Source organism: Manis javanica, chromosome 7 (genome assembly GCF_040802235.1).
Source record: "Manis javanica isolate MJ-LG chromosome 7, MJ_LKY, whole genome shotgun sequence".
NCBI lineage: Eukaryota > Metazoa > Chordata > Mammalia > Pholidota > Manidae > Manis > Manis javanica.
In genome coordinates this window covers 35944478-35967436 of record NC_133162.1, presented here as the reverse complement: position 1 = coordinate 35967436, position 22959 = coordinate 35944478, and the positions used below count along the sequence as shown (strand labels likewise).

At 43.0% G+C, this 22959-nt stretch overlaps 1 long non-coding RNA gene across 1 annotated transcript in view; it reads right to left on the bottom strand.

The window, feature by feature from the left end:
• Window positions 1–2293: 2293 nt before the first annotated feature.
• LOC140850570 (uncharacterized) overlaps window positions 2294–22959 on the bottom strand; it is a 30785-nt gene continuing 10119 nt past the window's right edge. Inside the window, exon 4 of the long non-coding RNA XR_012133509.1 lies at window positions 2294–2375. This is a non-coding gene — a long non-coding RNA (uncharacterized lncRNA). The remainder of the gene's footprint in view (window positions 2376–22959) is intronic.

Sequence of the window (22959 nt, the reverse complement as noted above, 5' to 3'; positions counted from 1 at the left end):
TATTATGTGTCTTGGTGTTGTCCTCCTTGGATCCTTTCTGTTGGGGGTTCTGTATAATTCCATGGTCTGTTCGATTATTTCCTCCCCCAGTTTGGGGAAGTTTTCAGCAATTATTTCTTCAAAGACACTTTCTATCCCTTTTCCTCTTTCTTCCTCTTCTGGTATCCCTATAATACGAATGTTTTTCCTTTTGTATTGGTCACATATTTCTCTTAGTGTTGTTTCATTCCTGGAGATCCTTTTATCTCTCTCTATGTCAGCTTCTATACGTTCCTGTTCTCTGGCTTCTATTCCTTCAATGGCCTCTTGCATCTTATCCATTCTGCTTATAAATCCTTCCAGGGATTGTTTCACTTCTGTGATCTCTTTCCTGACATCTGTGATCTCCTTCCGGACTTCATCCCACTGCTCTTGCATTTTTCTCTGCATCTCATCCCACTGCTCTTGCATTTTTCTCTGCATCTCATCCCATTGCTCTTGCATTTTTTTCTGCATCTCTGTCAGCATGTTCATGATTTTTATTTTGAATTCTTTTTCAGGAGGACTAGTTAGGTCTGTCTCCTTCTCAGGTGTTGTCTCTGTGATCTTTGTCTGCCTGTAGTTTTGCCTTTTCATGGTGATAGAGATAGTCTGCAGAGCTGGTACAAGTGACCGCTGGAAGAGCTTCCCTTCTTGTTGGTTTGTAGCCTTTTCCTGGGAGAATAGCGACCTCTAGTGGCTTGTGCTGGGCAGCTGTGCGCAGACAGGGCTTCTGCTTCCTGCCCAGTTGCTTTGGGGTTTATCTCCACTGTTGCTGTGGGCTTGGCCTGGCTGGGGCTGTTCCTCCAAAATGGTGGAGCCCCGTTAGAGGGGGAGCAGCCAGGAGACTATTTATCTCCGTAAGGGGCCTCTGTGCTCCCTGCTGCCCAGGGGGTTAGAGTGCCCAGAGATCCCCAGATTCCCTGCTTCTGGTCTAAGTGACCTGTCCTGCCCCTTTAAGATTTCCAAAAAGCACTCTCCAAACCAAAACAACAACAGCAACAATGAGAGAGGGAACAGAAAGGAAAAAGAAAAGAAAAAACACACGATTTTTTTTTTTTTCCTCAGGTGCCGGTCCCAGGCACCCGCGCACTGGTCCTGCTGCCCTGTCTCCCTAGCACCAGGGTCCCTGTCCTTTCAAGGCTTCCAAAAAGCACCCACCCACCGGTCCCGCAGGGAAGGAACGCTCAATATTCTTGGTCCTCAGGCACTGGTCCCACGCACCCGCTCACCAGTCCCGCCGCCCTGCCTCCCTAGCACCGGGGTCCCTGTCCCTTCAAGGCTTCCAAAAAGCACTTGGCAAAAAGAGAGAAAAAAAAAGGGGAAAAACGTGCGATTTCTTCCGTCCTCAGGTGCTGGTCTCAGGCACCCACCCACCGGTCCCACAGGGAAAAATGCGGGATATTCTTTGTCCTCAGGTGCCGGTCCCAGGCACCCGCTCACCAGTCCCGCCGCCCTGCCTCCCTAGCACCGGGGTCCCTGTCCCTTTTAGGCTTCCAAAAAGCACTCGCAGAAAAGAGAAAAAAAAAAGGGGAAAAACGCGCGATTTCCTCTGTCCTCAAGTGCCGGTCTCAGGCACCCGCCCACCGGTCCCGCAGGGAAAAACGGGGGATATTCTTTGTCCTCAGGCGCCGGTCCCAGCCACCCGCTCACCAGTCCCGCCACCGTGCCTCCCTAGCACTGGGGTCCCCGTCCCTTCAAGGCTTCCAAAAAGCGCTTGCCAAAAAGAGAAAAAAAAAAAAGGGGGAAAAACGCGCGACCTCCTCCGTCCTCAGGCACTGGTCTCAGGCACCCGCCCCCAGGTCTCGCAGGGAGAAACGCGGGATATTCTTTGTCCTCCGGCGCCGTTCCCAGGCACCTCCTCACCGGTCCCGCCACCCTGCCTCCCCAGCAACGGGGGCCCGTCCCTCTAAGGCTTCCAAAAAGCGCTCGCCAAAAAAAAAAACTGCTCCGGTTTCTCTCCACCCGCCGGGAGCCGGGGGGAGGGGCGCTCGGGTCCCGCCGGGCTGGGGCTTGTATCTTACCCCCTTCACAAGGCGCTGGGTTCTTGCAGGTGTGGATGTGGTCTGGATGTTGTCCTGTGTCCTGTGGTCTCTATTTTAGGAAGATTTTTCTTTGTTATATTTTCATAGCTCTATGTGTTTTTGGGAGGAGATTTCCACTGCTCTACTCACGCCGCCATCTTGGCTCCCCCCTCCCATTATGTTCCATTTTTATGTTGTCATAATTCTAATGGGATTGTAGAACAATACTGACCAGGATAAAGAGGCCTGGGTTCTTGTCCCGGCTTCACCATCAACCAAACGTGATTCTGAGCATCAGTGTCATCAACAGGTCCCCAGGCATCAATTTCCTCACTAGTAAAATCAGAGGCTGAACTTCAGTAATTTGTGTATCACTTTTGCAAATCTTGCAAGATGAATATATCTGTATTCTAATTATTTTCTTTTAAATCGATTCACCTTAAAACATTTAAGGGAATATTCTATCAATCATGGCTACAAACAAAATGCTGGTATTATAAATGGTAACCATAAAATCAGTAAATGAAAGCAAAACCTTGTTATTCAGTTCAAGATCAAGGAGGTAGTCTGAAGGATCTGAGACAGAGGCTTCTCCACACAAAGGCAAATGAGGAAGCGTCAGAGAGATGCTGGAGAAACAGTAGCCCCAAGCTGGGACTTTCTCCTAGACCAATCAGAAAGGCTGGAGGGAAACTGAAAAGCATACCATCCCGCCACGTGACTCACTGTCACTGAATGGTCGCGTGCTCCCTGCACTCCACGGGTCACCCTTAGTGGAGTGACTCAATTAGGCTATTTTAGGAGTCCTTCCTAAAGGCAAACGTTCTATAACTGTTTCCCACTGGAAAACATTTTGACCCCCAAATATGATCAAATCACACACAAAAGGCAAAAATGCTCAGATGGAAAGGAAATCGTTTTTTAAAGAAATTCATGAGGAGAAGGATGACAGTCTCTGCTGGGGAGATGTAAATAGAGACCACGTCTTCTCTTGGTGCAATGAAGTTAGGAAATATTACCCTGAATAATATAACAGCTGGTTTCCTATCTGAGAGTTCAAAAGCCAGGAGCACGGTCTGAACAAATACTAGAAACATCTAGAGATGCCGACTAAATGAGAAATGTCGCAGACCCTCCCTGATGACCTGGGTTATTTCTAATATATTACTTAAACACAGAAGTTTATACTCTTTGTGTAATATAAAGGTCAAAAGTTCATGAATTATTTATAAACCAAAGAAAATGGATTAAACTTAAAAATATACTAGATAATGTTTTGCTGAAATTCGATTGCCATAGAACTTGTGCACTGACGGCTGTATTTGACGTGCCTACACTAAATGATTCTTAAAGTAGACTGAGCCATCAAAGGAGAGATGGAGAAGAGTTGGGAGCAAGAGAAACCCAGAACATGCTAAAAGACCAGGCAAAGTTTTGATCAGCAGGCAGGTGAGGGATAGGTGCTTGACTGTATGGCACACTCAGATCTCTTACTGAAGAGGTGCTAGCTGACTGGACCATGTTTAAATTAACTCCTGCTCCTCATGAGAGGCATGGGGACATGTACTAGGGAGCCAGACCAACACGTGGCCTTGGAATTCAATAGTAGGTATGAGATGATAAGTCCTTTGTAGGCTGGGGATAGCGGCTACTTGGGAAGAGGTCCAATATGAGGGAATGCTGTGAGTCATGGCTTGGAGGCTTGAAGATGGGGGCCATTGGTCATAGACTGGGTCTCCAGGGGAAAGGATGGTGCATGAATTAGGTGTCAGGTTCAAGTCCTCCAAGGAACTGTCTGAAGTTGGGGTTCCACCTTCAGTCTTTGAGATAAATCAGAGTAACTGGGATTGGGAACTGACAGAGAAGGTGATGCAGGCACATCGGGTGTGGTGGAAAGTTCAGTCCACCACACAGACTGGGCCCACCTGCTGGTGCTAGTGTGGTGGCGGGGCCATGGGGTGGTTCCTAGTGGGCCCCCAAGTTGATGTCTCCCTGGTAGTGGGATGAGGTGAGCAGAAGCACTCATGCACCCCAGATTCTGATGGGATGTGAGAGTTCTTGAGAGTCACTAGCATAAGTTACAATGCGTGCACTTCTGGAAGGTCCATTTATGTTAAGAATAACTTAAATTTACTTAAGCACTACAACGTGCTGAAGGCTGTACTGACCCCTTCACGTCCTTTATGTCATATCAAAATAACAACAATAACAGGTAAGCACTATCACTGTCCCCTTTCGGAACTGTGAGGAAAATGAACCAGAAGTTAAATACCTTGCCCAAAGTCACAAAAGTAATAAGCAGCAATGTTGAATTCAAACCTGAGTAGTTTCGCTTCAGTGGTTTGTGTTCTTAAACCAGTTGCATGTATTCCCCAGCAAGTCCTGGGACCCTCGGAACTGGCCTCACTAGCTCTGGGAGATGGACCTGAGGGAGAGGAGGGCTTCCGGTTTGGCTGTGCTCCCGGCCCTTGCAGCACATATGCGCTGGTGTCCATCCCCATGGTGTCCAGGAAAGGCTTTGACACCCTCCCCTTAGTCTTCTTGGTAGCCCACCAGGCATAAGTCAGGCTGCTTCCCCCTTTGTACCTGGCCTGTCTTGATCATAACCAGAGAATCCATTGCTTCTTACCATGAGGAGTTTGCAATGTTATCTCAGTATAATAAGCAAGCTGTTGATGTTCCCCACTAATGTGAAAAACTGGTGACAAACTCAGGTGACAGAGGACCAAGCAATTGGAGCAGATGTTGGCATTCAAGTCTAGCTGAGAAGCTATAGCAGTACCTAAACCGAAGAATAGATCAGTTTAGAAAGGGAATATTTCTGGCAAAAGGTAACACAAATCTATAGGCCACTAAACTTCAACCACAGCTAGTTGTCTGTACTGGCACTGGGCTAATTTTTCTTTTTTTCCCACTGACCAAATGGGCCTCTGAACACAGCGAGGCATTCCTTAACAGAGCTGTGTTTCTCCTTGCCAATTTTCTGCCATAGCAAGAAAGCATAGTGATGTATATATTAATGCAGACAGGTGAGCAATTGGATAATTATAACCATGCACCTAACCAGTATACTGAAGAGCAGGATTGTTTAAATCAGTGATTCTGAACCCTAGCTACACATCAGAATTACTCTGGGAGCTGTTAAAACTTTCGAATATCTTGACTCCACTCTCAGATGTTCGAATTTAATTGGAGTTTTTTAAAGCTCCCAAGGTGATTTTAAAAGTACAGCCAAATTTGAGAAACTTTATGTGAATCATTCCAACTGAGCCTTTCTTTGGTTTCTCTGGAAAAGTTTCTCCCCAACAGTATTGCCTGGAAATGAGAATCTGAGTGGAGTGCCCTGCCCAGGAGTAGGGCTGGGGCATTTTCATTCTGGTCGTTCCTGGGTTATACCTGTGCAACCCCAGCTCACATATCCCTTCTACCACAGGTGTGTTATCACCCTGTTGGGGAGCAATGCTGGACACTGTGAGGGGGAGAAGAATGGAAGCAAGAGAATCCCATATGTGGATTCTACTACGTGGAAGCCTGGTACATAACAGGTGCTTATAACATGTCTGTTGAATGAATGTAAGAGGAGAGGGGATATTCTATATGGAGTTGTATATACATAATGCAATGGTTGACTTTGTGTCACTTTGATTGGGCACAGAGCACCCAGATTTTTTTGTCAACATTATTCTGGGTATTTCTATAAATGTGTCCTTGGATGAGTTTAACATTTAAATTGATAGACTGAGTAAAGCTGATTGGATGAAGGCCACCCACATAGGGAGAGCAATCAGTTGAAGACCTGAATAGAATCAAAAGGCTGACCCTTCCCTGAACGAGAGAATTATTTCCGGATGGCCTCCAAACTGGGGCATAGGCTTTCTTAGATTTCAGACTTGAACCAAAGCATCAGCAGTTCCTGGATCTTGAGCCTGCTGGCATTTGGACTGGAATACACCATCCGCTCTCCCTGTCTCGAGCTTGCCATTTGAAGATCTTGGGACCTGTCAGCCTTAACTGCTTGAGCCAATTGCTTATAATCTCATGCACATATACATACAGGCTACTGGCTGTTCTTCTGGAGAACCCTAATACAATGTTGTTTTGTTCCTTGTGTTGCCTTCTGTAGTAACTAGAGGCTATTACTTTTTTCCCCTCAACCTTTTATGGAACCAAACTCATGATGTAAAAATAACAAATCCAACAAACTAATTGAGAACTTACTATGTGTCAAACACTGAGGCAAATACTTTGGATAGCTGGATAAGACAAATTATCTGCACTCCCTCCTCGAAGGTTCATTGTCTTAGAGGGAGATAAAATAAAATTCATTTAAAGCTCAAAAGCTTATGGCATTATAATGTGTAAGGCTACAGTCAAAGTGAAAGGGAGTGGTGATCCCACCTTGAAAGGCCTGAAGGAGGAAACCTCAGCGTCTATTCCCCTCACATGCCCTTGTGTGACTTAAGGGAGCAGAGGCTGCTGGACCACCGTGCGGACCCTTTGGGGCTATGGTGCTAGATATATTTGTCCCTCTTGGGGGTGAGAGAGAAAAGCCTCAGGACTCAGTGCTGTTTTCTCAGCGAGTCAGAAACCATACTTGTCTTCCAGCTTGGAAAGCGCTGGTAAGATGACTGAAATGCGGCACTTTGGTGGTCTCCAGTCTAGAGGGCACTGGATGTAGGGGAGCTTCTAACATAAGACCAAGAAGTCAGAATCTGAAGGTCACTTTGTTCGGCTGAGTTAGGAAATCTAAGCTGCTCCAGGACCAAGCAGTGTGATAACATCTATCCTGCATTTCCTTTTCCATCAGTCACCAGCTAGTGACTCCCCATTGGCTAGTAAATGCTGATCTGTAGGTACTAATTATATAACTGCTTAGATTTGTCTGATCTGATTTTCTCTAAGCACCAAAATGCTTAGAAAGCCCAAATCTTCTTGAGGCACTAGACAGCAAGTGCCTACAAGGACAGCACAGGGCGAGACGCATGTCCCACTGGGAGCTGACGCCCCTACTTCGGCTAGCAGCCCCACCTTCTCCCACATGACACGAGTAATAAGTTGGAAGGGGGCAAAATTCAGAGGGAGAGTAAATAATAGAAACCTGTTCTAGGAGGAGGACTTCCTGTGTTTTCTCAACCCAGAGAATCCATTTTTGGAGCAAGGCTAGAGATGCTCATGATCACTCTCCTATCAAATCTTGTTAGAAGGCATGAAAGGTTCAGAAAATTTTCCAAGATTCTGTCATCCAAAAGGTTTCTCTTCCAGGTAACCAAGGCTCTACCATCTCTGCTGGTTTACCACTGAGCACATAGTTACTCAATAAATGTTCATACCTCTTTGACTTATTGTCTGTGCACCCAGGCAAAAATCCTAAGGGCCCTAGTATCTTCTCTCTATTCTTTCCTAGTTTCTCCTGTTGTCATGTAACTTTCACCATTACAACAAGAGTGAACACCAACATGGTTTACTCTATGCCAGGGACATTCTAAATACTTTCTATGTATTACCTCATTTATTTATTCAACAATTCAAAGAGGTAGGCTATCTTTATTGTACAGATAATGAACACGATAGCAAAGAGGTTTAACAACTTCTCAAAGGACAGCCAGAAAGCCAGTAAGTGGCTGAACCCAAACTTGAAACCAGAGAGTCTCAGTCCATAACTATACCTAACTATTATCCTATTTTTATTTTACTCACCTTAGAAAGGATAGGACAAATTCAGACCCACTGATGTTTGTGACTTAATTTCTTATCTTGCCCACAGTCTGTTCTTTGCAATAAAAACATTAGCATAGCCTAATGGAATATATTTCTAATGGTGGAACTTGTAGCTGGAGAATTCCTGTACCTACACACACACACTTTTGTTTTCCCTTTAGAGGAACCACTTAGCAGGTGTCTCACTTTGTGTAAAATGAGCTCTGATCATTCAAATCATTTTGTTCTTAGAACCAAGTGGCCATAATTTCATGTAGAGGCTGTCTTCTCTCACAGCCATGAGAAGGCAGTTGCCTTGGTAACAGCATTTGGAAAGGACAAAGGCCCTTGACAAAAGGCGAACTTTTGTCAAGACCATTAAACTATGCTGAGAGGCTCTGCCTCAGCTGGGCCCCTCTCTCCACCTCATCAGCCTTTAGCTCTCCGTCTGTAGCCATCTTAGAGGCCAAACTGGGGGCAGGGGGTGGGGGTGGGGGGTAGGTTGGAGCCATGGTTGAGTCAGGCACTGGAGAGTATGTGAATTGGAAAGGACCTTAGAGGGCGGTGGGCTGAAGATTCTGGAGAGAGGGCGGGAGCAGTGACAGGCAGCCTGGTGCTTCACAGAAGTCTCTCCCATTTTGGTTGGGACTGATGGTTAGCATCCTTGCATGAACTGCAAGAGGAATTCATACTCTGAGATGATCCTCTCAGATCAGCTTCTCTTGAGATTTTTATTTTCCGATCTCAGCTCTACCTCTTGGATTGATGGTATGTCTGGTCTCCTCTTTATGACCATCCGTCAGAGATTTTGGGACAGGAGACATGCGCCTTCTGAGGCTTCTCTTTCTTCTCTGTTCCTTTGTCATTCATCAGTGGTAGTATAAAGGCCACTCAGCATCTTCAGTGCTCTACTCGGGATACTGTTACTTTTACTGCATCTGTTAAAATGTGGCTGCCAGAACTGACTGACGTATTACATACATGGCCTGACCAGTGCAGAGTATAACATAATCATTATCTCCCTAGACTGGGATATTCTCCTACATGCTGTCCAATAATTAACCTTTTTCATAGGCATATTATATACTTGTTCCATGAGAACAGAGGAATATATTTAAGGACATATATGGAAGGTTTCACTCACTTATGTTTCACTCATTTATGACCAAAGTCATATTTTCTACATCATTGGAAAGAGGTAGGCAGGTAATTTTGTATAAAATTTAAAATGACATTCACATTTTTCAGTGTAGTTTATGTGGAATGCTTCGACATACATACTAAAAGTTATACTAGATACTAGATAGCTAAGACATCTTAGCCTTGCTCCTCTGATAAAAACAGGCCTTCCATTATTGATCACAGGTGTCTGTCTGCTTAGTGAATTACTGACAGCATGCTGTTAAGCTGTCAATGAGGAAAATGGGACAGCAGATGAGACCGAGCAGTACTTGACTTTTAATTTCAGGCTCGGTAGGGTTACTCTCTCTCTCTCTGAGTATCTCAGAAAGGAACCAAGGAGGGGAAACTAGGAGAGAGTAGAGGTGAGTTCCCCCTCCACACGCAGCTGGGAGGCAGGCTGGGGAAATGGAGGTGCCCTACTCCTTGAGCTGTGTCCAAACAAGGCAGAAAGCAGTATAATACGGTCAAAGGACATTTGGCTAAGACTACCCCTGAGGCTGAATTCAGATCCCAGCACATACTGTTAGCTCATTTGGGAAAGTTAATTTGATGACCTCCCCAATGTCTGCCCCCAGATATAGGATGTTGATGACCACATATCTTATTTGATAGGAGACAGTATATGTAAAAGACCTACTTTGGTGACAGGTCCAAGAATCCATTCAATAAAGATTACCTTTCCTCCCTTCAAGAATTTCTCTGAGATAATCAAGCACCAATATGCCAATCAAGACTATTTTTTGGAAAATCTGATGCTGCCCCATCTGTTAGCATGAATATAATTTCCAGCACTGTATTGGACAGGGAGAAGTAAAATTTGCTTTCCTATTCCCAAGGTTCTTATAATCCAGTTGGGATGACACAGTTTTATAAAAGATGTACTAAAATGCTACAGCAGTGTCGGGAAAGGGGAAAGGAAATATTATAAGTAGTTTGTTTGGGATAGTGTTTCTTGAAGCATTCTAAGTTGACCTTGCAGAGCAATAGGAGTTTGCTTAGCAGAAATCATAAGAAAGTCAAAATTCTGGGTGGAAGAAGTGGTAGGAACAAAAATCGAGTAACTGCAGTGGGGGAACCGGGAACTAATGTGTACCTGTCAGGCATAAGTGTTCAGGCATTTATATGCTGTGTTATTGAATCCTCATAAAAACTGTAAGCACTTCCTATGTACCAGTCACCGGAATACATGGGAGCATTCACCTGTAGTCTCACCTAATGCTCAGGCAGCACTATGAGGTGGGTACTATTCTTATCCCCATTTCACAGATGAAAGAGCCAAGATCTAAGAGGCCAAGCAATCTGCAAAGGACAAAGATCTGGTAGGAGAAGTTGAGGTTTGACTCTTGGCAGCCTGACCTCCAACTGGGTGTTTCAGGAGGTTAAGGAACAAGGCTAAGCTTTTATAGCTAATAAGAGGTAGAATCAGTTTTTGAACCTAGATCAACTTGACTCAAAGGTCCATGTTTATTCTATGTAAAAGCAAGCCCCCAGCCTAGAACATAAGAACAATGGTACTTTTGGAATGTCTGGATATCTGGACAGACTGACTTGGATAAGTGAGCTGGCACTTTAATGTTTTACCAGCTGTATTTGGTTTTCGAAATGGAATTGTGCTTGAAACAATTTACACTTCCTTAGAAGTGAAAATTGTTTATTCATTATCAACTATTTCACAAAAATAATACATCTAATTTTAGCTAAGCATAAACTTATTTTCTGGGAATTTGACAGAGTACTTCTTATTTAAATGACGCCTATAATAATAATTGCAAATGCATATATAATGCTTCCTATTTTCCAAACTCTGAATATTTTCCATCACAGCATCCCCTATTTTGTCCTTATTTTGGCATTTTTACCAAATCATGTTTAATGAAAATAATATAACTATAGGAAAGGAAGTCTGTACTAAAATTTTTTTTACAGGTTTCTGTCTTCTTTTTAGCTGGGATTTAACCCTAGAGATGTTTTCCTGCTCTGCAGCCATTTCTTTTGAGACAAGAACCATGAGAGACATCAGGAGGCTGAGATCTGTGATAAGGAGAAGCAGTAGGAAATGATGAGAAGACAGGATTTGAGGCAGACAAGTGGACTTGGAGGTTGATCTGACGTGAGGTTTCCTATGATGTACAGAACATGAGGTTTCCTATGATGTACAGAATAGAATCAGAGAGAAAAGACTCCATTACAAACCAACTTGATCTTGATAAGCAGTTTCTCTTAAGTTCCCAAAGGATATTTGCGTAACAAAGATTTGAAATTATTGAAAGGGCCAAGTCCTCCTTGCTGTGCATCATAACAGGCTGGGGAAAGACTCCAAATATCTATTTTGTATTTTTAAAACTAAGCCAGTCTGCACACTGAGGTTGTATATTACCCCCATCATAATAGCAAAGAAGCCAAGGAACAGAGAGGGTAAGTCACTTGCTGACAGTCTCACAACTGACGTGTACCCATGATGACATCTGCTTCTCTATGGGAAATAATTACCTACAGATAGAGGTTTGACTTTTTCATTTTTGACAAGGAAAAGGCCACTAGCTGTCTGATTTGGACTGCTTCTCCAAGAAAATGGAAATAGTGCCGATGTTCTGGGCACCTTTCATTTTTCTGTCAACTTTCCTGCTTTTGATTAAATCAGTCTTGGAAGTTGAAGTCAAGGGCTCTGCACTGACTATAATTCTACGAAATTTTTTTCCTTCTCCCTCCCCCTGTCAAACTCAGAATACTCATAACAGTGAAATTTTCAGAGCAGTCTCAGTGGTTAGAAAGAAATCAGCTACAGAAACCTACCCCATACCGTATGAGCCACATCTTTCAATTCTGTGCAATTATTAAATGAATCTGCTTCCCAGGGAGCAGGAAACACTCAGGGAACAATGCTTCCTGGGCTCTGTAAAGACAGGGATCTGAGCCAGATTCTCTCAAGATTTTATCCAGCAATAAATTCTCATTTTAAGACATACTGGCCTCAGACTATAAATAGCAATTATTTTGAGAAAAGAGTAGAAAGGGAGGGTTTTTCTTAGTGGAGAATATATTTTGAAGTTTATCGGTAGCAAAATATGCAGTTGGAAAAGCTATTTCTTTGGGTCATCGCTGTTACTGTATCTTTTGCCCATTAAACTTTTCACCCAAACAAAGTTATGTCCTGCTTTATATGAGATGCAGATGCCTCAGAATAGAACGCCCATGTTAATCTTTGGAACCGGTGACTGGGGCAACAAACATTTTGTGTCAGGTGGTTGACTGTAGTCATCTGCCTGGAGCACCCAAAAAGAGCTGGCAGGGAACCAGAAAAGAAGTGGAATTCTGCTGGAGATTGTCTGAAGCTGATGAACGCCTATTGTCATCAGGAACAAATCAGAGTGTTGCAAAATAACAGACCTGGCTACAGATCCAGATCACAGATCCATCAGGCTGGGAAGTGTAGAGAGTAGCTGAGAAGGATATCTCTGCAATTTGTTTCTCTGGAGACTTTAAGCAATTCGAATGGGTTTGAGGCAGTTTAAGTTGGACCTTTAGTGAGAGCCAGACTGGTCTCATGAATATTTTGTGGTAATAGTGACCAGGATCTTTACTGTAGATATCCTACACCATGACCCAGGTCCAGCCAATCACGGTTCTCCATTCTCCTGGCCCTAGTGACATGTTCAGAGAGAGCCACACCACTAGTCTAGGCCAATCACTGTGGTTAAGGGAAGGGGTTCCGTTATTGACAGCCCCAAGCAAGAATGCATGATCCACATGAGAGAAGAACTTCATCCAGGAAAATGGTGGTGCTAAGCGGGTACAAAGGGTAGATACCCACTATAGGGAGAAGTGAGATAAGAAAGTGTGAGCCAGGAAAGGGAAAGAGAGCATGAGATTTCTGTTACAGTGATATGTAGAAGGGGGCCAGGGTGCAAGTTAAGAATTAATTCACCCAACTGTTAACAGCACTTACACTGTGGGGGTGAGGAGTAATTTGGAAAAAACTATCAGTTTTTAGGTCATAGAATTCTGTGGTATTTACATTTCCTACTATATTAATATTTTTTATAATCAGAAAAACATACACATTTCAGAAATATTAGTGTCTACCTATGTGTCTTAACACTGTGGATATATTAATGAACAAGACAGACACACCCTCAAGGAACTTACTGCAGGAGACTTACAGGGCGTCTCTGCCATGGGAGCTAGGGCTCTCTGCTCCTCTGAGGGAGTGCTGAGGGGCATGCAGTTTGAACTTGGGGATTAAACTATATAATATACTTGGTGCATATGTCCAAAAGAAGTTACACAATGAATACTAGCTTCCCTATGTTTTCAAAATTCTTTGCGTGTTCGTCATTCTTGAGTTAAAAAAAAAACAAGCATTCAATTAATAGGAAAATCATCTTTTGGATCAGTGATATTGCTCCTGTCCCTTATGACATAATCAAGTTCATTACACATATTTAGAAAATTGTCTATGTGAAAGAGGAAGGTATTTTCTTCCTCCAAGGTTCAAGGACTTGGACAACAAAGGTAGAATGGACAGAAGTCAAGGCTATCTGAGGTCCAGGCAAGAGAAAGCACCTGAGATGGCAGCCGATGTGGGATTTTTGTTGTGCATTTCTGACTGGGTTGCTTCTCTAGAGATCATATCAAATTTCTCTACATTAGTAGTGAATTTGCACTGGAAATATTATTGAAAGTGAAGTCCTAAAAGCTCACACCTGAACAAAATCAAGGGATAAATCCTGCAGGATCACATCCTACTTGAACGTGAATGTGAACTTGGTAGGTGGGGTCACTATTCATGTGGAAGTACTCATACTAAACTAGATCAGGAGGGGTGTTTGCCATCATGGGGCAGGTGCTGAACGGCGGTACAAAAACAGAAGGCATAAGACAAATCCAAGGGTAAAGAAAGGGTGAGGCTCAGCATCCTGAGTTGAGTCCTGCAGAATGGACAAGGTAGCTCATTAAATTCTGGGGGCTGTGCAGGTACCAGAGAAGGCCTGGTTGTGCTTTCAGAAAATCATTCCCTAGTGGTTCAAAGTTGCACTGTCCAATTCAGTGTCTCGGGATAAAGAAGGTATTTTTTATTTTTAAAGAATTATAAAAATGCCCTGGCTGCAGTATAAAAAATAGATTGGATTAGAGCAAGACTAGAGGAATCTAAAGAAGTGGTCTACCCTCATACCTACTCCTCACACAGAAGAAAATGGCAACCACTTTTTCTCCACCTTCCAGACTTGAGGACCATAGAGCTTCCCTTTGGTAAGTCCTAGTTACTGCATCCTAAAGTTTTATCAGCTGCCAGATTTTAAGGTTCTTTATTTGGAGAATGCTAGAAGCAGCATGTTGGCTTTGTGAACCATGCATTCCCAAGCCCAACTGCAGGACGTGCCTAAACGTCCCTGTATTTATTTCTAAAACATGATCCTCTAATGTAAGTATGTTCTGGCACCCAGTTTCTCCTGTCACTATGACAAAGATACTGGAAAGAAAAGATGACCTTTTATAACCTCTTTTGCTCAGATAGTCTTTCCATAACCTTGACTCTGGCTCTGTGACAAATGTGTGTTTATAAGGATTAAATCACATTACCTTATATAAAGTATTTCACCTAGATCTTTGCACTTAGTAGATCCAACAAATGTTTGCTGTTATTGTTAAAAGCAGCAGTGGCAGCATTATCACCACTCCAGATTCCAGTCTCACCTGTAATGGGGCAGTGAGAGGAGCATTTCTGGAACCTCTCCTTTCTTCATGGTAGAGTATATGGAGGAAGGGTGCTCCCAGCTGCGGGGAGCGCTCAGTTGAAAGTATCCCTTGGACTGGCAAGCTGGGGAATTTTGATAGAGCTGCCTTCAACTATAGTCTTGGGATGGTTATGAAAGGTTATCTTCCCTTCCAGGGGCCAAACCAGAATCGTGCATGGACGACTTCGGGTAGAGGTTGGGTTGTGGTTAGTACTCCTATAAGGTCATCTCAAACCACATTTTCACCTCTTTACCCTGCTTGAGTCACAGTGGCCTCCTTTGAGCTTCCTCCCCAGGGACAAGTCATTTCCTCCCCAGGGACAAGTCCTGGGCTACAGCCTCAGTCTTGCCCCTAACTGTTCACATGGCTGGCTGGCATATTTCATCCATCAGATGTCAATTTACCCTCGTCAGCCAGACCTTCCCTGAAAATCTTAGATCTAAGTTGGTCTCTGTCTTTATTTCCTGTTGTAGGATTCTCTTTACCATTTGCATAGCCCTTTTCTCAACTGGCAATTAAATATTTGCATTAGTTACTCTTTCCCTGTATGGGGCTAATGCCAAGGTGAGCTCCTTCTGAGGCTTCACGTGTGTTTGAGAAGAATTTAGATATATCACATGGTATGAATTAGGGAATAGGCTTTATCAGGGAAAGGAAAACTTCAGGGCCAAGATACAGCAAGAAAAGAGAAGGCACGTGCCTCCCATCATCCCACAAAGGGTGGTGGCGCCAGGGGACTGTGCTGGACATGCAGGCCAAGTTCCAGAAGGACAGCCCATTCCCATTATGGATTTCCAGCTTAGTCAGGCTACTCTAATAAAGCACTATGAGGTCAGGACATACTACCGTGAAATATGGCACCTTGGCATATTGAATATTTTAAGCTGAAGGAGCTTGAGAATATGGCGAAAGCAGGATCTTTCCCTGACCTCCTTTCTCCCCTGAAATAGGTCATAAAACCATTACGTGCCTTGCTTGTAATAGAAGCAAACATCTTTCTCTCCAAAGACAAAAGGTTGCCTAGAAAAATCTAACAAACAGGCCTTGATAAATTTCTCCCAGTTCACCACACTTACCTGCCCTAACGTATTTTTGCATGAATGTCCACTCCACATCAAACCTACCATAAAAATACCCAGGCTGACTATTACTTCACATCTTTCTTTCCTTATGAGGGCCCTTGTGTCACATAGACTTTCTATTAAATAAGTGTGTATGCTTTTTTCCAGTTAATCTATCTTTGTCAGTTTAATTTGCAGACCCAGCCAGGGACCCGAGGAGGAATGAAGAAAACTCTTTCCTCCTCTACAACACCATAGACTGAGTGGCTTATAAACAATAGAAATTTGTTTCTTAACAGTTGTGGAGATAGTGTTCTGCTGGGAGCCCTCTTCCTGGCTGCAGACTGCTGGTTTCTCGTTGTATCCTAGTGGTGATGAGGAGACAGGGAGCAAGCTCCTTCATGATTCTTCAAGGGTGCTAATCCTATTCGTGAGGGCTCCACCCTCATGACCTCATCTATTCCTAGTTACCTTCTAATAGCCCTACCTCCTAAGATCATCCATTGGTGGGGGTAAGGTTTTGACATGATTTTGGGGTGTCACAAACATTTAATCCAGAACAGCTTCCCTTTTTTGAGGGCAAAAACGAGAGCAGCCTCCCTAGTGGGGGAATAGTCAGGATTTGCCACCAGACAGTCTGGATTTGGGCATCAGCTATTGAACGGAGTTGTCTGGGAGCCGAGTGACCAGTTCCTGAGGACCTTGAGGCCAATGAGAGGTTGCAGCATCCTCTGCTGGGGAAGGAAGCATGTTCTAAGTTCAGGCGCTGGGAAAACAGAATTTTTTGTCTCAACTGGCTCATTGTCCAGACAACCTAGAGTGATCTCCCCAAATCACTTTTGGAAAATTCTCATTGCATCAATATAACATCATGACTGGGAAGTGGTAGATACGCAAATGCTTTTCCAATACACGAAACAACTATTGAAGTTGCCTGGAGACCCTGGATATCAGAGATCTAGATTATTAGAGTTCATCATATTCTTCTGGTGTTTCTACTAAGTAGAGATCATAATTTATATCTCTGCAGGGGGATTTGCTTATGGCACATAACCTGGACAGCCAGGAAATTTCTTAATTTCCTGGGAACTCATGGTGACCATCTGTATTCTCTGGGTAACTAGAGCCATCCTGGAAATCCTGTCACAATACAGCAGACTCCCTGAGAGGCAGTGCCTTGGAATATGCAGCCAGAAAGTATCCACACTTCGCAGAATACATAATGAAAAGAATGTATGGGAGGATCATTAAGTTTCTGCATGTTACCTGTTTGGACCTCATAATCCACATGGTATCCAGATCCTCTCAAGGCTAAGGATTAGTAGATAAGGCAGACTTTGTCTAAGGGCACCTCAAGAATTATTCTTATACTACAGTTCATCTCATCAATAAGCAAGATACCTCAGAGCTCACTGGAAACTTGGAGATGAATAGATTGCTTTCACCCTCAGCTCAGCCTCTTAATGACAGTAAATTCCTAGAATTTTCCAGGCCAAATGAATGATAGGGTACTTCCAAGTTAGGACTTTGGGGGATCACAGATGGACTCTAGAGGACTAGAAAGACATGGGAGATAAGTGTCCATGGTGAAGGAAGGGAATAGAAAGGAGAGACTAGGGGAGTTCATTTCATCAGGGGAGTGATTTACAAGGAAGAGACAAGAAAAAGGAAGGTGTTTCATGGTCAGCAACATGCTGAAAGTAGAAATTAGTAATTCAGTCAGAACTCTCCAGCTTTTTTTCTATACATCCTTTTTTCACTCTCTCTGCTCTTCTGATTTCTCTACTTCATGGTTTCCACAAAGGTATACAATTGTCTTGTGATGACTTAGTTTTTAACTTCAAGCCACAGTAGATAGAGACTGCTTAACTTGCATTGCACTTCTAAATTCCTTTGGGAGGATATATGAGTTGTCCAGCTTGGGTCAGAGGTCTAACTCCCAATAACTAAGGGTTGGAGATCTGGCTCCTAGAAGTCCATCCCCATGCATGGCTAGTTAGCAGAGGGGGGAATTGGGTCTCATCAAGGTCTGGGCATCTGTGTCTAGAGGTGTCCTTCAGGCAGTGAATAGAGACTCCTGCAGGGGAGGGAGCAGACCAGGAGATGGACTAGAGGGAATTTGATAGATGAGCCCTATGTTCCCCAAGCTCTAGCTGCATTTATTTATCACCTGTTTTTATAAGAGTTAGCCTTTGGGTGAGACTCCTAGAGATTTGTAGGAGGAAGCAAACTGGAAGTAGCTGACTAGGGTGAAAAATTGGGAATAGAGACCAGAAGTTTTTTTTTTAACTACTTTATTGAGGTATGCTTGACAAGCACAAACTGTACCTACTTAATGTATACAATTTGTTGGGGTTAGAGACAAGCATGTACTTGTGAATCCTTCACCACAGTCTGTGCCGTAAACCCATTTATCATCTCCAAAAGTTTCTTCCCACCCTCTTATTTATTAATCTGTGATAAGAACGCTAACATAAAATTTACCCTCTTAGCAAATTTTTTTGAATATAATATAATATTAACTATCTAACAGCAGTTTCTGACATGGATTAATTTACTAGTTTATACAAGGACATGGGTTCAGACAGCTCTGTGTACCCTCTTTATCCTTTCGTATCCTCTATGACCAAAGGAATATAGTTAAAGATGGTTTTGGTGAGATTAAAGGTATCTTCCCTGAGATAACAATTGTTCCTTAAAAGGCTGGAATGAGAGCTTTCTCCTGGCCCTCATTAACAATAGGCTCAGCCCAGTATGTTAGGCTAGCCCTAGAGTTACACGGGACTTTCTTAAATCTCCTGACCCGAGGACTTTTTACATAAAACTTTATTTTAGCCTTTATTCTGTGATGTTTGCTTTGGCTATTATCTCTAGAAGTTAAACTACGTCAAAAGGTTTTTGAAAAATGTGTGTGTTGCTCTAACTCATTGTCATTCGAATAAAAAAATAAAACTTCAAAGGCTGCAGCAGGTGTTAAGACAGAGCATTTATTTTTGGTTGAATATCCAGGCTGGTGAATCTTAATCAAAATGTTCTTCTTTCTCATAACCTCCACCCATGTTTCTGAAGAGCCTTTCAAGCCATTTTTAGAATATTGTGTTCCACTTAGTTTCCTATGGACATGACACATTAAATTCAAAGAAGCACTCACTATTCATGCCCTCCCCAGGGCAGCCTCAATTCCTCTCCTCAAACTCAAATGTCCCCAACACAATTTTCTCCAGTCCCTTGTTTAGTGTTGGTTTCCCCTTAGGACCTAAAGAAAATGAGGAAGTAGGTGGATGTTCTGGCTTGTTGGCTACTTAAGGGGGTAGAAAGCTCCCTCCTAGGTTTCTTCTCTAGAAAAGACATAGATGTGCTGTTGATTTAACTTCTTCCTCTTAAACCATCTGGACTAGGCTTCCCTACTTCCTTTCAAGTGAAAAGGGGATTTATTATTAGAACATAAAACGATATAATTAAAAAGAAATGGAACATATGTAAACAATAATCAAGGTGGTATTCCAAGTCATCTGGTGTTCTTCTTGGCTTTCCAGGGAGGCTCTTTCCTGCCACTGTGGCCTATCACCTGCCGTTGGGATGAAGCCAAAGGGAGCATCAGACGTTGAGTCCCTTCTGGGCAAAGTGAGTGTATCCATTCTCCAACCATGGATCTTGCCTGAAGAATTTAATTTGGGGGGTTTGTTTTATAGTTTCTTTGAGATGTGAAGCTTTTGAGGCCCATTGTTGACTAGAAAGCTTGGACCATGTTTGTCATAAATGGAAAACAAATTGTAGTTGCAACATGTTTTGGTGTTGCAAGCAGGAAAGATGTACCAAAGTAGGTGAGTGTCAAAAGCAAACATCTCTAGTTGGCCAAGATGTTTCACAAGGATGAAGAGAGATGGGGAGACACCAGGAGGCAAGATTACAGAAGCATCTCAAGGAAGGAAGGGTCCAAGATGAATATAGTAGCCCTTTTCTAAGATTCCTGCTAACTTTCCATCACTGATGTTGAGTTTACTCAGTTTGATCTGATGAAGGAAACTGCAATCTGATTATGCTAAGGTGAGCATACAAAATATAAAAGTTCTCTTTCCAAAAATATCACTTCATGATTGTTTATTCCTCTCCTTCTATACTTCCTTCCCCAAGTTCATGGAGGTCTGTGCTTTCTCCCATTCCTATAAATCCTGCTCTCAAGAGAGGAACTTACCAACCTGATTATACTGAAGCCAAAAGTCTAACTCATCCCCTCCAGGGCATTTGTCTTTCAATAGGGAGAAAAAATTAAGCCAGAGAACCATAGCACATTAAAATCTCAATATTATAAGCTTTCTTTAGCTAACTGCCTTTTTTTTTTTCATGTGCCAGTGACATCTGCTATCTAAGTTTTAACTTCTTTTTTCCCAGAAATTAACTTACTTCTTTGGCTCACCTTTTTTTTTTTATCCATTAGATTGCAGCTAAACAGTTTAATTAAAAGACTGTACAAAGAGTTTGATAGGTTACAAAAGAAGCCTGCTTTTACACAGAAGCAATTCTACCCAGCTGCTACCCTAAAGGCAATGAACTGCCTCTGCATGACTGACTCCCTCTCAGGCCATCATGTCTACTGCTTGGCCTTGTGGGAGGCACTGTGTCTCCTGGGGCTTGGGACTATCTTCCAGAGGCCTAGTGCACTCTGCCTTTCAAAGTAGGGGGTGTCAACAGGGCAATGCTGTCTATAGGTAAATACTGGATGGCTTTCCCTTTTAGGAGGGATTAAATATTCTATACTGTGAAGGTACTAATACCAGGGGAGACAGGCATCCAAGATGAAAGGAGGCTGATTGCCTGGGAATTAGCAGGAGGGTAGCTAGATAGTCACAATTATTTTAAAGGAATGACAGAATTACCCAGTAACTTAGTAGGCATAATAGAAACCAGTGGTTCTTATCTCTGGCTGAGCTACAGAATCACCTGGTACTTCTTGAAATACTGATGCCCAGACCCCATGCTCAGGGGTTCTGATTTAACTAGATTGGGTGGAGCCTGAGCTTCAGTGTTAGGAATGTGCAGCCAAAGTTGAGAAATGCTGATCTAGGACCAAAGGAGTACTCCGATTTTTTAGTATGTTCAGGACACAGGCAGAAATGGCTCCTTAAACTGAAGGAAATAAGATTCTGTCTTGTACTATATAGATCTAGACTCAATTTCTCAGTGGGGAGTGGGGACTATAATCTGATTTTGTATAAACCTCTCATGTGATGCTAATCCAGATGGTTCAAGGATCATCTTTGAAAATTTTTCTAGAATGGAAGGAAGAGAGCATCTCCTTTCTATGTATCCATTGTTCCTGATCAAAATGTTTTGTTCTATCTTCACAACGATCCTGTGAGGAAAGCAATATTATCCCATTTTACAGTTAAAGAAGCTCTGGTAAAGGTTAAATAACTTGTCCAAAACACAGAGCTTGTACAGAGCAAAGCCTGACATCTCTCACAACTGTCTAGTTGAAGTGCTAAGGACAAGGAAAGCTTTCATCACCACCTCTTTTCCAGAGCTTTTCTATGGTTCTTATTGTAACACTAGCTGACCCCCAAGGTCATTAGCTCTTGGCTCAAAGTGGGTGAAAGGACTTGGCTGAGAAGGATAGAGAAGCACAGAGAAGCACAAGTGTTGACATAGCCTGGCTCTGGCAGGGGAAAGTCTGGGCAGGTGCGATGGTCAGGAGGCAAATTCTGAGGAATTGTAAGGTCAGCCAGCCTTGCTTGTAGGAAAAAGTCAACAGTTTTAGTCAACAGTTTTAGAGCAGATTAGAAAGCTTCACTGCTTTAATTCTTGTTGTTCCTGCCATCTGTCAAATGTCAGTCTTTGTTGGCTCAATATATAGAAATATACTCTCTATCAGAAAAGAGGATCAGAAAGCTCCACAGATACCCATTTATGACTATGAGTGCAACTGGGAGAAGGGCCATATTGTCAGGGCAGTGAAGGCTGATGGATGGAAAAGGGGAGTGAACTAACAGCAGTGACCTTGTCTTGGCGTGTCTGATTTCTGAGGGCAAGAAAAGCCCATTTCCTGTTACTCATTTCTTTTGTCTTCCTTAGAAGGGAACATTTTCCTTGAGTTCTACACATTTGAGCCTAAAACAAATACAGCTCAGATGTTGTGCCAGGTTCTCTGTATTCTGATCTCTGTGTTCCACTGCTTGCTTGATTCTTCTACTTGGAAGCTTCAGTCAACTAAAGATATTCATCTTCTAGCACATTCTCCATACCAGAGACTAACTTCGTGTCTCCCTGGCAAAAACAGAGGAACCCACCTTGGCATTTCCCCCATAGCTAATCTAGCACCAAGTTCTGGGGCTGTTTCCTCATAAATACGTCAGAATCTGTCTGCTTCTCTTTCTCCTTGTTCTCACCATGCTCATTCACACTGCCATTTAACACCCCTGGGCCCCCCTCCCCAGGTGTGTTTTCTTGTAAACCCCATCTGTGTATGCCCCTCCCATCCATTCTTCCCATTGTGTCAGAAGAATGATCTTCTCAAAACGTTAATTTCTATTTCAAACCTGTGGATTTTTAAACTGTTTTTAGATTAAAGATCAAAATCTTCGACTTGGCCTATCAGGCTTGGCCCCTGCCCACTTCCCTAGCATTCTCTCCCTTGCTTTCTCAATCTGATTTGCATTGATTTCCTTTGGTCTTGTGAATGTTTCATATTTATTCCTCATTTGGGGCCATTGTACTACTGTTATGCTGCTGGGATTCCTTCCCCTTTGCCTCATTAATGCTTCTTCATCCTTTGGATTTCCGTGGATGTCCTTTCCTATCCCTCCCATGAGGAATAGGAGCTTGAATTCTCCAGAGGCTTCCTGCGTACACCTTCCAACTGCTTCAACGAGCCTGTAGTGCCAGGGCAGGGTGTCAGCCCATTTCATCCATGCTATGTACCCATTGTAACTCACAGGACTATATATACCAGGTATAATCTCAATAAGTATTTGTAAGTGAAGAAATAAAGGAATAATAAATGATGTACATTACAACACCTGCCCCCCATTCTTACATAAACACATTTACATTTCATCCAGCTGGACTAAAGAGGATTCCAGCATTTCACTTCTGAAAATCTTCAGTTGCTTAACTCACATTTTAATATGATACCTGTCGAGAATATGAAAAGCCTATGGTCAAAGACTGTTTGCAAAATACTCTATACTCGTTTATCCAATTTGATCCTCTTAAGGACTTTGTGAAATAAGTAGGGTACTACT